The sequence below is a fragment of the Limulus polyphemus genome, unplaced genomic scaffold (genome assembly GCF_000517525.1).
Source record: "Limulus polyphemus unplaced genomic scaffold, Limulus_polyphemus-2.1.2 Scaffold1381, whole genome shotgun sequence".
Lineage (NCBI taxonomy): Eukaryota > Metazoa > Arthropoda > Merostomata > Xiphosura > Limulidae > Limulus > Limulus polyphemus.
In genome coordinates this window covers 105288-114818 of record NW_013666991.1, presented here as the reverse complement: position 1 = coordinate 114818, position 9531 = coordinate 105288, and the positions used below count along the sequence as shown (strand labels likewise).

At 35.7% G+C, this 9531-nt stretch overlaps 1 protein-coding gene across 1 annotated transcript in view; it reads left to right on the top strand.

Annotated features, from left to right (window-relative positions):
* Positions 1-7929: 7929 nt before the first annotated feature.
* Positions 7930-9531, top strand: part of LOC111086741 (5-hydroxytryptamine receptor 1A-alpha-like) — a 4412-nt gene continuing 2810 nt past the window's right edge. Inside the window, exon 1 of the mRNA XM_022390810.1 lies at positions 7930-7979. The gene's annotated coding sequence lies outside the window, so the exon portion shown is untranslated. The remainder of the gene's footprint in view (positions 7980-9531) is intronic.

Here is a 9531-nt window from a genome sequence, read left to right as displayed (position 1 = left end):
GAGAATTCCATTCCTCATCAGTGACCCTGTAGGTGGAAGTAGTCTTGAAAAGGATCTTCCTTGCTTTTCCAAGTATTTTCAGTTGTAATTATCTCTTTTCAAGCCTTGTGGAATTGTCGAGCCACTTCAGAGGAGTTTGCTTTGATGTGACACATTGTATTCACAAACCTCAAGTTACTGTTCATGCTATTGTCTTTACATATCAATCGGATTTTAATTCTGTTATGCTAGAGGGTGTAGTGAGCTGGGATTGGATTTGGTGCCACAGCCAGAAATTGTGTGTTCTTGAGCTGAGAACATAGATAGTTGCAGTCTATTTTTGAAGAAGATAGATTTTCCTCATGTTAAAGATAAAAATGAGGGTGTAGGTAGGAGATTTTTCCCAGTTTTAATTTGGTAGTTTCCTAGATTGTAAGCCCAGGAAGGTCTTCTTAGGTATCGAAATCGTATGGTCTTGCTAAACATGTGCAGATATGTTGCTCCAATGGTTTTAGGTTGTAGCAAAACCTCTTAAAGAATATTTGAAGGAAACTATTGCTTTAATTTCCTTCTTGGCCCTTTCCTTCAGTCTTGATGCAGTGGCGATGTCAACCACACATGATGTACAGTTGAGAGGTTTAATTCCAGGATTGTTTCAGAGAAGATGGTGATGTCTCTCAGAATGAAGGTGAGATGTTGGTAACTGGAGGCACTATCAGCTCTCGAGGTTCCAATGTCAGATCATTGATGACATCTGATAGAGCCATCATATTGTGCTTGATGACCTGCAAAAACTTTCATCCACTTACACGATTCCAGCAGCAGCCATATTGACTCCCATTGTTATGGGTACACACAGGAGAAGCCTTCAAAGTCACTGCATAGAGCATAATCTTCATAGTAGAGGGCGTGTGGGTATGTAGGTGTGTGTTATGTAGGCAAACAGCAAAACTTCTGGTTAGTAGTAAAAAAAGGTTAGGTTGGGATTTCAAATGCTTGGTGAACCTGGTTTTTGATTCTTCAGAAATTCAGTTAAAAGTATAAGTTTTAAAGTTGTAACTACTCAGTTACAACTAAAATCTTCTGCAAACACAAATTTTATACTAGAATATACGAAAACTCTTGCTTTGACTAGATGAAATTTCTACATACATACACATATTCATGTGTATATCGACTGTAGAAGATGTTCCTTCTGCACCTAGGAACATCCTAGTCCACAAAACTTTGTCTTGGGCACAATTTATCAGTGTATAAGTTCTGCATTCATAAGACATAAGTACATAGTTATCACGAACAATTATACTTTTCACTTCACCATACAACTACAAACACAATTGCACTATCTCTTGGTACAGCACCCAGCAGGAATTAACAATTGTGTATGTGGTAAACCAACATCAGAGCTTCAATTAAACATATTTATGACTGAAACAGTTGCTCACAGTTTTCATCCCATCTAAAATTCTAATTAAAACAGAAAATGATGCAACAGCCTTGGAAATTTTAGCCATAAAACGTCAGTAATATGATATAATGGTCATGGGTTGAGGTCAATTTATCACCAGTGTGAGCTTTACAAGTATAAGAAACTACATGTCTTCCCACAAAGTGATCAAGAAACTCCATCTACATATGTATAAACACCCACTTCTATGGTTTAAACTTCAAGCCTGCCCTTCTTATCTGCTGAATCAAAGCATAATTTTTCAGGTTATCAGCAGCAGACTCAACCATGCATTCTTACACAAGACTTCATAAACTTAGGCTAGGCACCTCCCACATTGTAGCCATCTCAGTGTAAACTCCATTAGTCTTTCGAAAATGGTGGGCATCTTACACACGCCAAATGCCATGAGGTAGGACTTTTACAATCATCGTTCATGCTAAAATCAGTTTTAGGTATGCTCTCATTATCCAGTTTGGTGTAAAAAGACTTCGTAAACCTAGGCTAGGCACATCCCCCATTGTAGTCATCTCAGTGTAAGCTCCATTAGCCCTTCGAAAATGGTGGGCAAGTTACATACGCCAAATGGCATAAGGTAGGACTTTTACAATCATATTTCATGCTAAAATAAGTTTTAGGCATGCTCTCATTATCCAGTTTGGTGTAAAATGCTAAGCCAATAGCCATCTTCTAATATGTCCATGCAATCTTTTGTTTATTGGAGGAGAAAGGCATAACCATGTTCATTCAGTTAAAATCAACTGCATATGTTATTGTAGACTTGTTCCTGTCTTCAAACTTGTTTTTCAGTTATAGCCTTGAACCTAACAGGGCGAGAATATCCCCCACATCCAGGTGATATCACACCATCTCACATGGTAGTCCATTGACATAGTGGGATATACCTTCTTACACAGATCATTCACATAGGTGGACAAGTTACTGTGAGACTCCTTTTTTGAGACTTGAACTCTACTCAATGGATAGATGGTTTTTCTATTGGATTGAAATGTCAGTAAAACTCAGCTACAACTATATTTCAGCCACCAAGTTGTTACTCATTCACTCAAGTACTCTGTCGAATTAATCGTCAGAACTTCCAAATTCAACATCAGATGTTACATCATCCGCCCCTTGAGTCTAGTCATTTCAAACAGCTATCTGCTTGACTAATTTCAAGAAATAATCCAAATTTTGTTAGCTGCACCCTTAAAAACTAGGCTAAAAATCTGCTAATGTCAAACAGAGAGACCACTAGTAGTGATGATATCATCCTTTTATTTCATAAAATCTCAGTTAACAAGGCGGAGATGTCCTAAACATTTGGGATACAGCGTAGTAGGTGTAACCACGGGTCCGTACATTTAGATGAATGCTAGATCTTTGCTCCTGGGTCTTAGTAGGATGATTTGCCAAGGACAGCTTGTCTATGGGCTCAGAACCATTCCAATTCTCTCCATAACCTATGGTTACACTGGCAGTATTCAACTCATCATGACTGTCCCATAGAACACCATATTTACCAGTCAGTGTCATCTGTCTCAAGTGCTTGTCAAACAGCTCGGTTTGCTGGACGTTATCTGCTAGTGGCACTCCCAGTCCATTTTGGTTTTTCTTTGTTGGTATCAGCCGGAGTCAGAGTAATGCTATCCTAGCTAGGCAACTGCCCAGGAGCCCTGTAGAGACTTGCTTATTTGTTCCCAGATTCACCAGACCACAAATTACAACGATGATACACAGTTGCCTGCCTACTGTGTACTGAGATCAATCATCAGACTTAGAACTTAATCAGCAGCGTTTGAATTTCACAATTTCGGCAAAAATCTGACATCCAGGAGAGAATTTCTTCAAGAACTGACTACTTCTAAGACAGCCATGTAACCTTGGTTTCTCTTGGTTATGCGTCCTCCTACTTATGTAAAAGGTAAGGAAATTGTCTGCAAACACACTTAAAACACACAATAAATAACAAACTCTGTTCTGTGGTATTCAGAGGTGCATTGATAACCTTAGAGATAAGGATAATAACTATAATAGCATGAAGAAAGTAAAAAAATGTAATATATAAGTATGTCGATTTTCTGTAGCTCCGACTGAGTTTGATGCCCAAAATAAACTTGATGCAATGTGGACAAAGCAGAAGAAAAATATTATGCAATCTCTACAAAAACAATCTAAAAGCAAACAAATGCACTGGATGATGCTTCTGTATGACAGAAATAAGTTTGAATTAGTTGTGTTATTCTGAAGAGTTTGTTTGTGCACAAAGTTACACAATTACCTATCTGTGCTATGTCCACCACGGGTATCGAACCGGTTTTTAGCACTATAAGCCCGCAGACTTACCGCTGTGTCACTGGAGGATATTCTGAAGGTACTCTGTAGATTCAGACACTAGACGGACAGAGTATGCCGTTATATATAGAAAAACAATAACAACATTCTACTCGGAACACAGGCGCTAACCTAGTCATTAATGGTCTCAAGTGATAATAGAGAGAGTTTCACCTCCAGGCATTAAACATGATAATTTTACCAAAGAAAGGATATAAGTGATCCAAAAATAAGTCTCTACTAATGCCTTTTATAATAAATATCTAATAATGCCTAAGTAGGACAAACTCCTTGACCAAGATCAATACTGCTCAAGGAGGATTTCCTGTAAGTGCTCTAAAAGTTCGTATATCTGGAAAATTTGGGTAAGCTAAACAGTTTAGCTTTCTAAGTTAAGAAAGAGAGAATACATTAGACGATATCGAGAAGGCAGCAGAAATTACCCTATTCCAAAGCGGAAAATCATATTTGAATAGAGTAGCAACATTTGAGACTGGTAAAAGAACGAAAAGGTTCTGAGTTTCACACACGAACAAGGGTGTTAAAACATTACATGATAGAGTAGCAACGTTTGAGACTGGCAAAAGAACGAAAAAGTTTTGAATTTCACACAAGGGTGTTAAAACATCACATGATAAAGTAGCAACGTTTGAGACTGGTAAAAGAACGAAAAGGCTCTGAATTTCACAGAAGTGTGTTAAAACATCACATGATAGAGTAGCAACGTTTGAGACTGGTAAAAGAACGAAAAGTTTCTGAGTTCCACACGCGAACAAGGGTTTTAAAACATCACATGATAGAGTAGGAACGTTTGAGACTGGTAAAAGAACGAAAATGTTCTGAGTTTCACACACGAACAAAATGATTTGAAACTTGAGTACAGATTTGTATCATAATGTCTTGAGGAAAAGATACAAAAAACAAACAAACTAATGTGGTGACAGATTTTTACAAATACAAGTCCTAAGTACATAAAAAAAGATTTGTTTGTTTCAGAATTTTACCACAGTTATCTGTACATAGCCATCCCTAATATCGAATTGATAGACGATGGCTAATATAGAATTGATAGACTAGAGAGAAGACAGCTAGTCAACATAATCTACTACCAATTCTTGAGATACTATTGCTTCATTGAACACCCATTCTTATGGTGCACAACACTTCTCCAAAGGGAGGAGAACATTCTTTTGGGAAAGTGCCACGAACCATGAACCCTTGGAAAGGAAAAAAAGAAAGATAGTCATTTACATATAACAATTTTATTCTTATGTAGCATCAAAGATTTTGCAAAATGCGGAATCATTCAACGTTCGTTTTGCTACTCTGATCACAGAAGTACCAAACAAGGAGTTTAAACATTACAAATATAAATCGTTCTTTAGAAAGTCTGTATTAAACTGTTAGTTTCGCAGTAGTTTGTGCAGCTGCTAAACTATGAACATTTTTGTTTCTCAAATATGTAGTAAGTTACAAATTTCAAAATACCATGCATTTATGCATTCGTCTCCTTGGTGAGTCAGAGGTAAATCTATTGACTTACAATGCTAAATTCCATGGTTCGATTCCCCGAGGTGGGCAGAGTGCAGATAACCCATCGTGTAGCTTTGTAATAAAAAAACAACAACTTTATGCATTCGAGCTTGCAATCGAAGCAAAGACAGGAAAACAAAATCTGAGATTTATTTTTAACTTATAAAATCAAACTTGTACATTTTTTTTTGCTTTTTCGGCTAGAATTCATTATTCATGTTGTTTGCTTAATGATATTCATACGCAACAAAAATATAAAATACCAATTAGGGTGCGTTATCTAAAATTTTAGTTGACGAATCCAATGAACGAATACGGATTGTATGAAGGAAATTTTCCTCCAGTTTTTCTTTATAGTAGGAATGTTGATGATACACACAGTGACGTGTTTCTCTTTGTGTACACGTGTCGTGTTTTGTGCATAGAAAATATATAAAAATACATTTTCAGGTAAATAATTTTAATTTCGGACACATGATGACAGGAATATTTATTACAATATCACATTCTAGGAATTATTCCTAGAAACGAGAGTTGCCTTCAAAATGGTATTTATTGTATACTGAACGTTCAGTTTTTAGGACTTTCCACACACACATATTTTGGAGCATTTTATTTATATGCTGAATTGACTGATTATGGGTGTATAAGATTATTGCTTCAAAACAATAAATGTAAAAAAACAAAAACATATCTTGGTGGCATGCAAGAAAATGGGAAATCTCTTCGATTATCAATGGGACTCGACAGCTGTTTCTGGTATAGCGGTAGTGTAGTTATTAAAGACCATTTCCTTGACAGGCTATTCAAAGATATTTATCAACAGAATTTATTAGCAATAGCAGTCGAAAGGAAATAAGATTGCTACTACTAAAATCTGGCATTTGAACAAGAAAATAAAAACATTGGATATTTTTTTTAAGTTCCGTCAGACGTCCTAATTGTTCGAATCTTTCAACTATGGACAAAATTCGAATATTTTCAGCTGTAAAAACGAAGTCCGTTATAAATATTTTGATATTAACAGAAAATGACTAGTATGAAAACAGTATATCTCAGATGCAGAGAGAAAAGCATAGTTTTAGTGTTTAGAGTGTAAACTGCAGATAACGAATGACTGGAAACGTGTAATTTCGTCAGATGAGTTTCATTTTACCACCTTTTGTACTGAAGGTAGAGGAAAAGACCTGAACAAAAAGAGAATGGCAAGGTTGATCACGGTTGTATTGTTCTAACAATATAATGGTGCCAGGAGCATTCTTATGGCAGAAAGTTGATCTTTTTCGCCTTTGAAATGGGCCAAAGACACCCATAGTGATCTTAAATGTTATAGCTAATCACGTGCACTTCACAATGGTGCATTTCAACACGATATTTCCAGGACGATAATAAAATAATCCATTTTGTTTGTATTGCCAATTAATTAGTTGGAAAAGCACGTCAGCTATATCAGCCATCTTTCTTGGCTAGCACAATTACCGAAGCTTTGAGATGAACGACGCATTTGTCACATTAATCTTCTACCAATACATGCGAATCAGTCATGCACCATGTATTATAATCGAACAAGACACCTTCTGGCAACTTGTGAAGTCTATGTCAGACTAAAGCTCAAGCTCTAACGGCGGCGAAATATGGTCCATCATGATATTAGGTGAGGATTCAGATAAAGTAGCCAGTAGATGTATATATTTGCTGCAATGTTTGAATGGTCTACAAAATGAGGAAAATGAGCTTATTGTTTAATAATAGAATTTTCTGATAAGAGGATATTTTTTGCTTTTATGAAGGAAAGTCACTGGTTCTAAGACGAAGTTTCTGTTGCCATGCGACGAGAAAAATATACTACATAGAAGACACCCACGCCTCTATACTTCTTTACTACATAAAACGTATAAAGATTCTGAAATGTATCTTCAAGTAGCAGTATTTGGAATCGTTATTTGACGCCCAATATTTCAATCTTCTAATATTACTTTTAAGATGTAAGGAACACATATTGATCCAAAATTAATCTAGTTTGCGTTGATAACAAGTGATCCACTTTAAATTAACCTACAACACAATTATAACTCACGGTAAACGTTGAGAAAATAACATAGCTTCTTTAACCTAAATTTATAACATAATAATTACAAGGTTTATCAAACAAATTATATATATATATATTATCTGATTATAAAAACACCACGCAAAATGTAGCATTAAATATTTCAGAGTTTCATTATAAGAATATTAATTTTGTCAACATAATCTTTGTGACATCAAACTTAAGTAATAAGACATTTTAAAATAGTCTTAGATTACAAAATTATGTATTTACAGTTTATGCATTTGTTTGTCAACGTCTCGGTTTCTGAATATTTACCATATTCACAACTCGTAAGTAATATTTTCCTTTCTTCATTAAAAGTTTCCTTATTGTCCGTCAATCCGAGATATTAACATACAAGGACATTTATAGGAAGTAAATAAAAAAAACTTGTTTGAAAAAACAAAATCAAATAAATTACTTACACCAAGGATGAGCTGGAAGCAGTTAGAGCAGTTACAGAGACGCGTTAAAGAAATTTCCGACAGGTGTCGCAATGAAGGTGGTATCTGTGAGAGAGCACTGTTTCAGCACGCTCGTGTTCTTAGAAGACCCAGACACTAGTGAAATCATCGCTCTCGTGGATTGAAAAAGGTAAATTTTAACTTACTTCTGAAGCATTTATAGGTAAAATGTTTGATTTAACTCAATTATATTCTTTGTTTTAAAAATAATCAATCTTAAGTAGAATAACTAAGCTGTGTGTAGCACACATTTTTCTACTTTTCTTTCTTAAAACAGGTTGGCATATATGAAAACACATATTGTACTTCCAAATTCAATGAAATGGCTATTAATATTATAAGACGAGGATCCGGCCCGGCATGGCCAGGTGGTTAGGGCGGTCGACTCGCAATCTGCGGGTCTCGGCTTCGAATCCCCGTCACACTAAACATGCTCGCCCTTTCAGCCGTGGGGGCGTTATAAAGTGATGGTCAATCCCACTATTCGTTGGTAAAATAGTAGCCCAAGAGTTGGCGGTGGGTGGTGATGATTAGCTGCCTTCCCTCTAGTCTTACACTGCTAAATTAGGGACGGCTAGCGCAGATAGCCCTCGTGTAGCTTTGCGCGAAAATTAAAAAAACAAACAAGACGTTGATCACAGACACACAGTCCATTTTAATAGTTGGTAGCATGACGCAATTCAACGTTTTTTTCAACAGTATCTAATGTATCTTGCAATGGTTTTACAACGCGATCGAAACTTCTCTCTGACCATAAGCATTAACAAAATGGCTTTCCATCTTGTTTTCGATCGAGTTTAATATTCTGTTTTTTACTTTTAAACTTAGTTATTTTCGGTAGTGCAGCATCACCAGCTGTTTATGTCGACGATTATACTATACATTTATACTATACATGTTATGTGAGTTTATATTGATCAAATCTCTCAGAGTAACCAAAAAAAAAAAAAAAAGAATTAGACACTGAATTTCGTTTTCTCTGTGTTCAATTTAACAGCCTATATTTGTCTATCGAAATTAAGACGCTGGTCGTCAGTATTGTGTCGTTTAAGGGCCATAGCGTAGGTTTAATTGTAGATGAAAAGAAATTAAACGTGGAAGACTGATTTAAAAACACTTTTGCCTATCGTCAGTATGAGATGAACAATATTTGGCCTCAAGCCACGAATAAAGTAACTGGTATTTTAAAAATGACTTTAATTCCATTTCAACTTTTTTTTCCATATCACTCTGAATTATTCGTGTAGCACGTGCTGCTCACAATTGTGTTTAACCTCGATCATTTAATCAACTACATAAAAAATTTTGTTTTTTGGTAGGGAATGCATGATGTCTTTGATCGATCACGTATCGCTCACCTATCTATAAAAAGCAAGAAAGGTACTTAACCTGCTTTGTTAAATGACAGTAAACAAGCATTACAAGTTTTACCCGATTATTACAAGGGAACTTGAAAAGCTGGATTTAATAATACAAACCTTAGTTTTTCTACATGAAGTAAACAATGTATAAAATACATGAATCAAAAGCTAACCAGCCCCTCACCCGCATGATGACTAGATTTTATAAGTGAAAGAAAGTTGTAATTAACAGTCAGTAACTTATAATGGCTGGAGACGGCTTTAAATGGGGAATGAAGAAAAACTTATATTAAAGTTTTTCTTCATTACCCATTTAAGCCG